The 13,977-nt window shown below is 43.4% G+C and overlaps 2 long non-coding RNA genes across 4 annotated transcripts in view; both read right to left on the bottom strand.

Moving 5' to 3' along the window:
* Positions 1-2,929, bottom strand: part of LOC140075059 (uncharacterized) — a 41,235-nt gene extending 38,306 nt beyond the window's left edge. Inside the window, exons 1-2 of one of the 2 annotated variants that reach the window (XR_011849338.1) lie at positions 2,809-2,929; positions 953-2,583 (exon numbers count right to left, since the gene is read on the bottom strand). This is a non-coding gene — a long non-coding RNA (uncharacterized lncRNA). The other variant, XR_011849337.1, reaches the window with a different exon arrangement.
* Positions 2,930-3,007: 78 nt separating this feature from the next.
* LOC140075058 (uncharacterized) overlaps positions 3,008-13,977 on the bottom strand; it is a 183,296-nt gene continuing 172,326 nt past the window's right edge. For both annotated transcript variants that reach the window (XR_011849335.1, XR_011849336.1), the window contains one exon: positions 3,008-5,164. This is a non-coding gene — a long non-coding RNA (uncharacterized lncRNA). The remainder of the gene's footprint in view (positions 5,165-13,977) is intronic.

Below are 13,977 nucleotides of genomic sequence, written 5' to 3'. Positions count from 1 at the left end.
TTCCCAGCATGTGATATGGAGGTACTGAGGTCTCACACTACTGGCTGAGTAAATGACACCACCACCTTATTGTCACCACATGGAAAGACTTATCTCCAGCATCACTTACAGTACTTACCTAATCATCATCTGCATATGGAAATCTATCTCTATCCCCAGGAATAATATATCCCATCATGTCTGTATATACTACTAGATGTGACTATGTGTGAGCACAGACAGAGGTTGTATCATTGGAGCTTTTGTGCACACTTTATACTTACACTATAACAGACATTATCCCCCGTCCAAATCTGACTTTTACCTGATGGTTTATACATCATGGGCCCAGATTTACTGAAGCCCCTGCGCCAGTTTTCTGCCGGACTTTGCACCTTCTTTCATGTGTAAACTTCTCCCACATATATATAAGAAGTGTTCGCCACTGAAATGGACGTCCGGTGCTCAGTCGGGCCGTGCGCCACATTTATAACGCAAAGTCTGACAGAAATGTGTTGCACGGCCCAAGTTAAAGGTGCACCAAAAAAAATGGTGCACTCTGCCGGAGCAGTGCAGGCAGCGCCAGATTCATGGAAAACCGGCAAAAGAAATCCTCAATCTGGCGCCCCCTGCACAGTACCCAGGACACTGCACATAGTACAGACTGCACTGTTCTTGGTAAATGTGCCCCATAATATTTCTATAAGCAGCAATCACTGGCTGATTACCAACCGCTCTATACTTATTCTGTTTTACAGCTTTAAGGTTTTTATTTTACTTTATTTTATTTTATTCATACCAAATCAGCTCATCCTATGCAGCGCATGTTCCAGTATTCTATGTACATAACAACTAGAAAGATCTACAGACCCAGAAGTTACTGGAACCAGTTCTGGAGAACATTATGAGAACATTTCTTATCCTGCTAAAAGACTAAAACTGCAACAATAACACTAGAGGAATGAGCACCTACCTCCTGTCAGCAAAGGATGACACTCTGCAGCAGACGTCTTCTTATCTCCTCTTTTTATTTTCTTTTTCTTTCTTTTCTTTCTCAGTCAATGAAACACTGGATGGTTTGGATGGTGGTTGTATTCCATGGACTGAAAACTGCCCCAGGTGCAGTAGGAGGATGATATACTTTATTTCTAGGTGACAGTAAGATGATCTCTATTTTTACATTTTCCTTTCTTTTTAGTTATTCTCTTTGTTTTTCTTTTCGTTATTTTTCTCAGTCCATGAAACACTGGATGGTTTGGATGGTGGTTGTATTCCATGGACTGAAAACTGCCCCAGGTACAGTAGGAGGATGATATATTTTATTTTTAGTTGACAGTAAAATATTCTGCAGAAATTACATGATTAAGGCTTCTTTCTTTTGACTTTTTTTTTTCTGATTCTCTATTTTTACATTTTCTTTTCTTTTTATTTTCTCTATTTGTTTTTCTTTTCGTTATTTTTCTCAGTCCATGAAACACTGGGTGGTTTGGATGGTGGTTGTATTCCATGGACTGAAATTACATGATTAAGGCTTCTTTCTTTTGACTTTTTTTCTGATTCTCTATTTTCACATTTTCTTTTCTATTTTCTCTCTTTGTTTTTCTTTTCTTTATTTTTCTCAGTCCATGAAACACTGGATGGTTTGGATGGTGGTTGTATTCCATGGACTGAAAACTGCCCCAGGTACAGTAGGAGGATGATATACTTTATTTTTAGTTGACAGCAAAATATTCTGCAGAAATTACATGATTAAGGCTTCTTTCTTTTGACTTTTTTTCTGATTCTCTATTTTTACATTTTCTTTTCTATTTTCTCTCTTTGTTTTTCTTTTTGTTATTTTTCTCAGTCCATGAAACACTGGATGGTTTGGATGGTGGTTGTATTCCATGGACTGAAAACTGCCCCAGGTACAGTAGGAGGATGATATAATTTATTTTTAGTTGACAGTAAAATATTCTGCAGAAATTACATGATTAAGGCTTCTCTCTTTTGACTTTTTTTCTGATTCTCTATTTTTACATTTTCTTTTCTATTTTCTCTCTTTGTTTTTCTTTTCTTTATTTTTCTCAGTCCATGAAACACGGGGTGGTTTGGATGGTGGTTGTATTCCATGGACTGAAAACTGCCCCAGGTACAGTAGGAGGATGATATACTTTATTTTTAGTTGACAGTAAAATATTCTGCAGAAATTACATGATTAAGGCTTCTTTCTTTTGACTTTTTTTTTTCTGATTCTCTATTTTTACATTTTCTTTTCTTTTTATTTTCTCTATTTGTTTTTCTTTTCGTTATTTTTCTCAGTCCATGAAACACTGGGTGGTTTGGATGGTGGTTGTATTCCATGGACTGAAATTACATGATTAAGGCTTCTTTCTTTTGACTTTTTTTCTGATTCTCTATTTTCACATTTTCTTTTCTATTTTCTCTCTTTGTTTTTCTTTTCTTTATTTTTCTCAGTCCATGAAACACTGGATGGTTTGGATGGTGGTTGTATTCCATGGACTGAAAACTGCCCCAGGTACAGTAGGAGGATGATATACTTTATTTTTAGTTGACAGCAAAATATTCTGCAGAAATTACATGATTAAGGCTTCTTTCTTTTGACTTTTTTTCTGATTCTCTATTTTTACATTTTCTTTTCTATTTTCTCTCTTTGTTTTTCTTTTCTTTATTTTTCTCAGTCCATGAAACACTGGATGGTGTGGATGGTGGTTGTATTCCATGGACTGAAAACTGCCCCAGGTACAGTAGGAGGATGATATACTTTATTGTTAGTTGACAGTAAAATATTCTGCAGAAATTACATGATGAAGGTTTTTTTCTTTTGACTTTTTTTCTGATTCTCTATTTTTACATTTTCTTTTCTTTTTATTTTCTCTCTTTGTTTTTCTTTTCTTTATTTTTCTCAGTCCATGAAACACGGGGTGGTTTGGATGGTGGTTGAATTCCATGGACTGAAATTACATGATTAAGGCTTCTTTCTTTTGACTTTTTTTTCTGATTCTCTATTTTTACATTTTCTTTTCTATTTTCTCTCTTTGTTTTTCTTTTCTTTATTTTTCTCAGTCCATGAAACACGGGGTGGTTTGGATGGTGGTTGTATTCCATGGACTGAAAACTGCCCCAGGTACAGTAGGAGGATGATATACTTTATTTTTAGTTGACAGTAAAATATTCTGCAGAAATTACATGATTAAGGCTTCTTTCTTTTGACTTTTTTTCTGATTCTCTATTTTTACATTTTCTTTTTTTTTTATTTTCTCTCTTTGTTTTTCTTTTCATTATTTTTCTCAGGCCATGAAACACTGGATGGTTTGGATGGTGGTTGTATTCCATGGACTGAAAACTGCCCCAGGTACAGTAGGAGGATGATATACTTTATTTTTAGTTGACAGTAAAATATTCTGCAGAAATTACATGATTAAGGCTTCTTTCTTTTGACTTTATTTCTGATTCTCTATTTTTACATTTTCTTTTCTATTTTCTCTCTTTGTTTTTCTTTTCTTTATTTTTCTCAGTCCATGAAACACTGGATGGTGTGGATGGTGGTTGTATTCCATGGAATGAAAACTGCCCCAGGTACAGTAGGAGGATGATATACTTTATTGTTAGTTGACAGTAAAATATTCTGCAGAAATTACATGATGAAGGTTTTTTTCTTTTGACTTTTTTTCTGATTCTCTATTTTTACATTTTCTTTTCTTTTTCTTTTCTCTCTTTGTTTTTCTTTTCATTATTTCTCTCAGTCCATGAAACACGGGGTGGTTTGGATGGTGGTTGTATTTCATGGACTGAAAACTGCCCCAGGTACAGTAGGAGGATGATATATTTTATTTTTAGTTGACAGTAAAATATTCTGCAGAAATTACATGATTAAGGCTTCTTTCTTTTGACTTTTTTTTTTCTGATTCTCTATTTTTACATTTTCTTTTCTTTTTATTTTCTCTCTTTGTTTTTCTTTTCGGTATTTTTCTCAGTCCATGAAACACTGGGTGGTTTGGATGGTGGTTGTATTCCATGGACTGAAATTATATGATTAAGGCTTCTTTCTTTTGACTTTTTTTTCTGATTCTCTATTTTTACATTTTCTTTTCTATTTTCTCTCTTTGTTTTTCTTTTCTTTATTTTTCTCAGTCCATGAAACACTGGATGGTTTGGATGGTGGTTTTATTCCATGGACTGAAAACTGCCCCAGGTACAGTAGGAGGATGATATACTTTATTTTTAGTTGACAGCAAAATATTCTGCAGAAATTACATGATTAAGGCTTCTTTCTTTTGACTTTTTTTCTGATTCTCTATTTTTACATTTTCTTTTCTTTTTATTTTCTCTCTTTCTTTTTCTTTTCAATATTTTTCTCAGGCCATGAAATACTGGATGGTTTGGATGGTGGTTGTATTCCATGGACTGAAAACTGACCCAGGTACAGTAGGAGGATGATATACTTAATTTTTAGTTGACAGTAAAATATTCTGCAGAAATTACATGATTAAGGCTTCTTTCTTTTGACTTTTTTTTCTGATTCTCTATTTTTACATTTTCTTTTCTATTTTCTCTCTTTGTTTTTCTTTTCTTTATTTTTCTCAGTCCATGAAACACGGGGTGGTTTGGATGGTGGTTGTATTCCATGGACTGTAAACTGCCCCAGGTACAGTAGGAGGATGATATAATTTATTTTTAGTTGACAGTAAAATATTCTGCAGAAATTACATGATTAAGGCTTCTTTCTTTTGACTTTTTTTCTGATTCTCTATTTTTACATTTTCTTTTCTATTTTCTCTCTTTGTTTTTCTTTTCTTTATGTTTCTCAGTCCATGAAACACTGGATGGTTTGGATGGTGGTTGTATTCCATGGACTGTAAACTGCCCCAGGTACAGTAGGAGGATGATATAATTTATTTTTAGTTGACAGTAAAATATTCTGCAGAAATTACATGATTAAGGCTTCTTTCTTTTGACTTTTTTTTCTGATTCTCTATTTTTACATTTTCTTTTCTATCTTCTCTCTTTGTTTTCCTTATTTTTCTTTTCTCTGTTTCCTCCTTCCTATCCTCCTTCCCTTCGTTCCTCGCCCCTTTCTTTCTTTCTTTCTTTCTTTCTCGCTTCCTTTCCTCCTTCCTTTCCTCCTTCCTTTCATCCTTCCTTCATCCTTTCTTTTGTTTTGTTTCCCCATGTGTGAACATGGCTAAAAAGAACAAATTACATAAATAGTAGGACTTATATCAACCTTTCCTCTGTATAATGTCTACCTCTTGTAACACATCCTTCTGTTGAGCTGTTTGATGTCATAGCTATGGCTACTCATGTTCTATATATTCTATTACATCAATAGTGTCTCCATGAATAATTGCAGCCTTTAATAATCACTGGCCGACTAAGGCCGGGCTGTGCTCTAATACATCCTGGGTGTTACAGGATATAGCGGGAGGATGTGTTACACTACTGTATTGGCACTAGTAGGGTCCATAACTATTTAAACTATTTAAACTTTAACTTAAATAGTCCTAATTTGCACAGTATGAGCCAATTCAATATGGATAAAATAACACAAAATGAATATAGAGCAGTTGCTAAACAGACAACAATTGTCTAAATATAAAAATTTTGCGTAACATCATAAAGGCCACATCGCACCGGATAATCTGGTGGTTCATAAATTTTTGTGATTATTCCTGGGCTTGTAGCCATATAAAGCCGTTATATATATATCCCCCATTATGTTTTATAAGACATCTGGTGAAAGTCAGATTTGTACAAAAATACATAGATACAGTCAGTTACCATCTACCTATAAAGCCTGTATGATAGTAACAATGATTTCCCCTGTGGCTGTGATCACTAATAGTCACATCTAGTAGTATATAAACACTATACATGTAATGGTGATTGTTTAGACCTGTGACTGTAGGGGCTATTCTGTCACCAAGGTCCTGTGCTCTGGTGTAAATGATGGGCGGTGGATTTGGAAGGAAGGGGCCTATTGTCTTATCACCCTGGATAAGGGGCCAATGCTTCCAGATGATTCATTCCATCTTGTTATGTTTATTCTTAAATTGTAGTAAAATTTTTGTTTCTCTTAGAGTTTTTCCTTTTCTCATCTGTTCTATAGAAGAAGGATGAGCTCTCCGATCACCACGTCTAAACCTTTACCATTCACAATGTGACTTTCTCTGAAGGAGCAGCTGTAACTGCACATCCTTATAGGAAGAGAGAAAATCCACTGGAAAAGAACATAAAGCAGATGAATTCCTTACCTGTTCCTCCCGGGGGTCGTCTGCTTTGTAGAATGTACCTGCAAAATGTAATCCATGGGCCGCACCAGGAGACGCCTCAGACATGACATTAATGACCATATTGTGATCATTAGGGAAGGTTTAGAGAAACAATTTCTCACTGCACTATAAAAAGTCCATAACTGCAGTCCCAAATCTTTCAGGATCCATGTTATATCAATTAGTGATAACAGAATGGGGGTGGGGGGGACAATTATATATCCAAGACGTCTACGGGGGAATCTGACATTATTTTATTGATTCGCTGTCACAAAAGGGTCTTGACACTGATTTAGGGATCTTTGGTTTTCTTTAAAGAAGACCTCTCACCCTTACAAAATGCACTAGGATCTGCTTAACAAAGTCAGCAACTTCTAGCGCTTCCCTTTTTTGAAAACCCTCCGATAAATCTAGAAGCCACTGCAGCGCCGTATCCTCAAAAAAACGAACTAAGCTCACAGCAATCCGGCATATTCATGAGGGGGCGGTCCGAGGCGCTGCCTTTTCCCCGGACTTCTGCTCCCACGCCATAGACTGGTGGTGACTGCCGGGCTTCATGCTGCAGTCACCGCCTTCACAGATCCCCTTATAAATCCGCCGGACCACTGTAAGCTCAGTCCGACGTTTTGAGGGTACGGTGCTACAGTGTGCGCTAACTTTATTGGAGGGTTTCAGTAAAGCTAGCAGTTTATCACTGCTAATAATGGGGTAGCGCTAGCAGCTCCTTACTTTAGGAAGCTGCTCCTAGTGCGATTTTTAAGGGTGACAGGTCCTCTTTTCTTATTATTTGCAACTTTCCATAATTATTACATGAGTCTTTATGTTACTTTATCATTATTTTTCTCAGTGTTTGTTGATCCCTGTAATTTTTACCATAATATTTGTATCATATTGTATTTTATTATTCTTTACACAAATGTTATCATTCAGAAAAATCTTTAGTACATTCTGATACACTGAACTACTGATAATTTCTTACTAACATTTAGTAATACTGATCTAATATTGTATGTCAGAATAAATGTCATTATTGTTTGCCAATATTGTATAAAATTTCTAGTATAACCCAATAGAACAGATTACTGCCGAAAATGTGTCTATTTTATCATTATAATCCTGCTACCATCTGGATTGGCCGATCCTGAGCTCTGCCTAATCATAGTTCTTGCTGCTGTTATTGAAATATCTACAACAAGGATTAGGGTCATAGGAAGCCATTAATCACAAGAGCGGCTAATTTGGAGACTGTCTGCCCAACACCATAGACCACTTTGCCCTTAAAGGGGCACCCACCAAGTGTGGGCGAATCACTGCCTATAGGTTCAGGTCCAGCTCTGGCTCCCCAGGTTTCTACTCCAACTGTTCAGAAGTTCCATGCTCTGCCATAGACTGTGTATTACTTTGTGCTGTATAATATAATATTATATATATATATATATATATATATATATATATATATATATATATATATATATATATTACATAGCCCCCAGTAATATATATATACCCCCCTGTAATATATATTTATTACAGGGGGCTGTATATATAGTACTGGGGGCTGTATATATAGTACTGGGGGCTGTATATTTATTACTGGGGGGGTGTATATATTTATTACAAGTAACATTTACTTTTTTGAAAACAATCGTGTGTGCACCAGAGCCCTCCACCACCCTTATTCCATCACTTCCCAATGTATCATCTCTAGGACCCTGCACATTTTCTTGGTTTGAGGATGCAAAGCGCAAGGATCTTTATGCTGTATATGTTTATGTGTACTGTATATTTTCATATGTATATGTTCATGTGTATAATGTGTATTTGTATCTGTGTATAGTGCATTCGCTTTAAATGTTCATGTGTATAATGTGTATGCAGTATGTTTTAATCAGGAAATTGTGTGTCAATAATTTATAGATGTGCATGTATATGGATATGTATGTATATGTGTATATAATGTGTTAGTAATCCACAATTTAGTGTTCAAAAAAGTTTGGGGCTGCAACATTACATGAACCTGGGTATATAAAGTAGGTGACTTTTTCATCACAAAGTTTTGACTTTATTGAAGTCTTAGGATCTAAACTCGATAAGATCCTATCGAGTATAAGCCAACTCGGGTATAAGCCGAGGGTGGGAAATGCATTGGTCACAGCCCCCCCCCCAGTATATAGCCAGCAAGCCCCCAGTAGTATATAGCCAGCAGCCCCCCAGTATATAGCCAGCCAGCCCCCAGTAGTATATAGCCAGCCAGCCCCTGCCCCAGTATATACCCTGCCAGCCCCTGACCAGTACATAGCCAGCCCCTGTGCCCCAGTATATAGCATGCCAGCCCCTGTGCCCCAGTATATAGCCTGCCAACCGCTGTGCCCCAGTATACAGCCTGCCAGCCCCTGTGCCCCAGGATATAGCCTGCAAGCCCCTGTGCCCCAGTATATACCCTGCCAGCCCCTGACCCAGTACATAGCCAGCCAGCCCCGGCCCCAGTATATAGCCTGCCAGCCCCTGTGCCCCAGTATATAGCGTGCCAGCCACTGCCAACCCCAGTATATAGCCTGCCAGCCCCTGTGCTCCAGTATACAGCCTGCCAGCCCCCGTGCCCCAGTATATAGCCTGTCAGCCCCTGTGCCCCAGTATACAGCCTGTCAGCCCCTGTGTCCCAGAATACAGCCTGTCAGCCCCTGTGCCCCAGGATATAGCCTGTCAGCCCCTGTGCCCCAGTATATACCCTGCCAGCCCCTGTGCCCCAGTATATAGCGTGCCAGCCCCTTCCCCAGTATATAGCCTGCCAGCCCCTGTGCCCCAGTATATAGCATGCCAGCCCCTGTGCCCCAGTATATAGCCTGCCAACCGCTGTGCCCCAGCATACAGCCTGCCAGCCTCTGTGCCCCAGGATATAGCCTGCAAGCCCCTGTGCCCCAGTATATACCCTGCCAGCCCCTGACCCAGTACATAGCCAGCCAGCCCCGGCCCCAGTATATAGCCTGCCAGCCCCTGTGCCCCAGTATATAGCGTGCCAGCCACTGCCAACCCCAGTATATAGCCTGCCAGCCCCTGTGCTCCAGTATACAGCCTGCCAGCCCCCGTGCCCCAGTATATAGCCTGTCAGCCCCTGTGCCCCAGTATACAGCCTGTCAGCCCCTGTGTCCCAGAATACAGCCTGTCAGCCCCTGTGCCCCAGGATATAGCCTGTCAGCTCCTGTGCCCCAGTATATACCCTGCCAGCCCCTGTGCCCCAGTATATAGCATGCCAGCCCCTTCCCCAGTATATAGCCTGCACGCCCCTGTGCCCCAGTATATAGCATGCCAGCCCCTGTGCCCCAGTATATAGCCTGCCAACCGCTGTGCCCCAGTATACAGCCTGCCAGCCCCTGTGCCCCAGGATATAGCCTGCAAGCCCCTGTGCCCCAGTATATACCCTGCCAGCCCCTGACCCAGTACATAGCCAGCCAGCCCCGGCCCCAGTATATAGCCTGCCAGCCCCTGTGCCCCAGTATATAGCGTGCCAGCCACTGCCAACCCCAGTATATAGCCTGCCAGCCCCTGTGCTCCAGTATACAGCCTGCCAGCCCCCGTGCCTCAGTATATAGCCTGTCAGCCCCTGTGCCCCAGTATACAGCCTGTCAGCCCCTGTGTCCCAGAATACAGCCTGTCAGCCCCTGTGCCCCAGTATATAGCATGCCAGCCCCTTCCCCAGTATATAGCCTGCCAGCCCCTGTGCTCCAGTACATAGCCTGTCAGTCCCTGTGCCCCAGTATATGGCCTGTCAGCCCCTGTGCCCCAGCATACAGCCTGGCAGCCCCTGTGCCCCAGTATATAGCCTGCCAGCCCCTGTGCCCCAGTATACAGCCTGTCAGCCCCTGTGCCCCAGTATATAGCCTGCCAACCGCTGTGCCCCAGTATACAGCCTGCCAGCCCCTGTGCCCCAGTATATAGCCTGCCAGCCCCTGTGCCCCAGTATATAGCGTGCCAGCCACTGCCAACCCCAGTATATAGCCTGCCAGCCCCTGTGCTCCAGTATACAGCCTGCCAGCCCCCGTGCCCCAGTATATAGCCTGTCAGCCCCTGTGCCCCAGTATACAGCCTGTCAGCTTCTGTGTCCCAGAATACAGCCTGTCAGCCCCTGTGCCCCAGGATATAGCCTGTCAGCCCCTGTGCCCCAGTATATACCCTGTCAGCCCCTGTGCCCCAGTATATAGCATGCCAGCCCCTTCCCCAGTATATATCCTGCCAGCCCCTGTGCCCCAGTATATAGCCTGTCAGTCCCTGTGCCCCAGTATATGGCCTGTCAGTCCCTGTGCCCCAGTATACAGCCTGCCAGCCCCTGTGCTCCAGTATACAGCCTGCCAGCCCCCGTGCCCCAGTATATAGCCTGTCAGCCCCTGTGCCCCAGCATACAGCCTGTCAGCCCCTGTGCCCCACTATATAGCCTGCCAGCCCCTGTGCCCCAGTATACAGCCTGTCAGCCCCTGTGCCCCAGTATATAGCCTGCCAGCCCCTGACCCAGTACATAGCCAGCACCTGCCCCAGTATATACCCTGCCAGCCCCTGACCCAGTACATAGCCAGCCCCTGACCCAGTATATAGCCTGCCAGCCCCTGTGCCCTAGTATATAGCATGCCAGCCCCTGCCCTAGTATAAAGCCTGCCAGCCCCTGTGCCCCAGTATATAGCCTGCCAGCCCCTGTGCCCCAGGATATAGCCTGCCAGTCGCTGTGCCCCGGTATACAGCCTGCCAGCCCCTGTGCCCCAGGATATAGCCTGCAAGCCCCTGTGCCCCAGTATATACCCTGCCAGCCCCTGACCCAGTACATAGCCAGCCAGCCCCGGCCCCAGTATATAGCCTGCCAGCCCCTGTGTCCCAGTATATAGCGTGCCAGCCCCTGCCCCCCCCAGTATACAGCCTGTCAGCCCCTGTGCTCCAGTATACAGCCTGTCAGCCCCTGTGCCCCAGTATATAGCCTGCCAGCCCCTGTGCCCAAGGATATAGCCTGCCAGCCCCTGTGCCCCAGTATATACCCTGCCAGCCCCTGTGCCCCAGTATATAGCGTGCCAGCCCCTGCCCCAGTATATAGCCTGTCAGCCCCTGTGCCCCAGTATATGGCCTGTCAGCCCCTGTGCCCCAGTATATGGCCTGTCAGCCCCTGTGCTCCAGTATATGGCCTGTCAGCCCCTGTGTCCCAGTATATAGCCTGCCAGACCCTGTGCTCCAGTATATAGCCTGTCAGCCCCTGTGCCCCAGTATATGGCCTGTCAGCCCCTGTGCCCCTGTATATAGCCTGTCAGCCCCTGTGCTCCAGTATATAGCCTGTCAGCCCCTGTGCCCCAGTATATGGCCTGTCAGCCCTTGTGCCCCAGTATATGGCCTGTCAGCCCCTGTGCCCCAGTATACAGCCTGTCAGCCCCTGTGCCCCAGTATATAGTCTGCCAGCCCCTGTGCCCCAGTATATGGCCTGTCAGCCCCTGTGCCCCAGTATATAGCCTGTCAGCCCCTGTGCTCCAGTATATAGCCTGTCAGCCCCTGTGCTCCAGTATATAGCCTGTCAGCCCCTGTGCTCCAGTATATAGCCTGTCAGCCCCTGTGCTCCAGTATATAGCCTGTCAGCCCCTGTGCTCCAGTATATAGCCTGTCAGCCCCTGTGCTCCAGTATATAGCCTGTCAGCCCCTGTGCCCCAGTATATGGCCTGTCAGCCCCTGTGCCCCAGTATATGGCCTGTCAGCCCCTGTGCTCCAGTATATAGCCTGTCAGCCCCTGTGCCCCAGTATATGGCCTGTCAGCCCTTGTGCCCCAGTATATGGCCTGTCAGCCCCTGTGCCCCAGTATACAGCCTGTCAGCCTCTGTGCCCCAGTATATAGTCTGCCAGCCCCTGTGCCCTGGGTCATTTTTTTTTTTTACTCGAGTATATACTGTAATATAATATTTATATATATGTATGTAGTTTGACACAGAATGGGAAATTTAAAAAGAGTACTCAGTTTTAAAATTCCCCACTGCAGCACCCATCTCTACTAAGGGTGATTCTACACATGGCGTTTTGAACCTGTTTTTGGTCCGTTTTTAAGCAGTCCGTTAAAAAACGCATGCATTAAATAATGCATCAGTTTTTGACCAGTTTTAATTAAGACGATTGGTAAAACCTGTCAAAAACGGATGCATTTTCAAAAAACGCATGCGTTTAACAGACTGCTTAAAAACGGACCCAAAACGGGTTCAAAACTAAGGGTGCAGCCACACATTCAGTTTTTCAGATGCAGTTTTTAAAGCCAAAAGCAGGTGTGGATGATAATGATTGAGGACTTAACATTGAGGCCGCGGTCACACGTACCGCTACACGCTGCTAGCGCACAGGGGGAGGTCCTCAGCCCGAACGCACATGCGTTTCCAGAGAAACGCATGCGATCGGCTTAACAATCGCATGCGTTTCCCTGGAAATGCATGTGCGTTCGGGGCGAGGACCTCCCCCTGTGCGCTAGCGTCGCGTTATGACGGACGCTTAGCGGTACGTGCACAAGTTCAGTTTTTCAGTTGCAGTTTTTGATGCCAAAACCTGGAGTGGAGTGAAAATAAAGGAGGAGTAGCACCTCTCAGGGTGCGGTCACACACCGCGTTTAACGCATGCGTTTAAAAACACATTGCAACAGCTGAAGAGAGATTTGCCTAATTAAACAGCTGTTAATGCAAGTGTTAACATTGCGTTAATGCATGTGTTTGTTAACACAATGTTAACACAAGAATTAACACAAGTGTTAATTAACATTTGTGTTTTGTAAACGCACGTGTTAACAGCTGTTTAATTAGGCAAATCTCTCTTCAGCTGTTGCAATGCGGTTTTAAACGCAATAGTTTAAAACGCGGCGTGTGACTGCACCCTGAGAGGTGCTACTCCTCCTTTATTTTCACTCCACTCCAGGTTTTGGCATCAAAAACTGCAACTGAAAAACTGAACTTGTGCACGGACCCTCAGGTGTATTCACACATGGCACTAAAGTTGCATTTACAAACGCAATGCTAGGACCCAGGTGCAGGTCTTCGCCAGAATGCATAAGCGTTTTCAGTAGTTACCAATCACAGGCGTTTCCACAGAAATGCATATGCGATCGGGCTATAGCGCGCCCCCGTGCGCATTGATTCAGCTTCTAAACCGAAGCATAGCAGTGTGTGTGACCACATCCTTAGGGTGCTGTCACAAAGTACGTTCTTGGCCATGCGTTTTTGTATGTTTACCATGCATTTGGCTGGTTTGACCCTGTTTTATCTTAATTTCTAGGCAGCTGTGAAATGGATTGAAACCAGCCAAGCGCATGGTAAACATACAAAAACGCATGCGTTTTCAGTCCATCAAAAAACGGTCCAAAATATTTTATCTGTGTGTATGGGTGCAGCGCACTTTATATAAATTTGGAATATTATAGGTAAATGTGTAAGGTGGCCACTGACTGTATATAGATCTATGAGTAAGGGTACATTCACACTAACGTGTGCTCGCCCGGCCGTAGTGCGCTGCTCACCCCTCCACTCTCCATAGGAAGCAGCGCCGCACGGCCAATCCTACAGCCGGAGATAGAGCTTCTTCTATCATATCTGCAGTGACGGCAGAGTACAGTGACCATACGTTGTACTCCCCGTACCGCGCCATAAGCGTCTATGCCGATGTATATCATACGTCCTTACAATGTCTGAATGTGGCCTCTTACTGTTTATAGGTATGTATTTAAAGGAAACCT

This window comes from Engystomops pustulosus, chromosome 8, assembly GCF_040894005.1.
Source record: "Engystomops pustulosus chromosome 8, aEngPut4.maternal, whole genome shotgun sequence".
NCBI lineage: Eukaryota > Metazoa > Chordata > Amphibia > Anura > Leptodactylidae > Engystomops > Engystomops pustulosus.
This window is presented reverse-complemented; position numbering and strand designations above follow the sequence as displayed.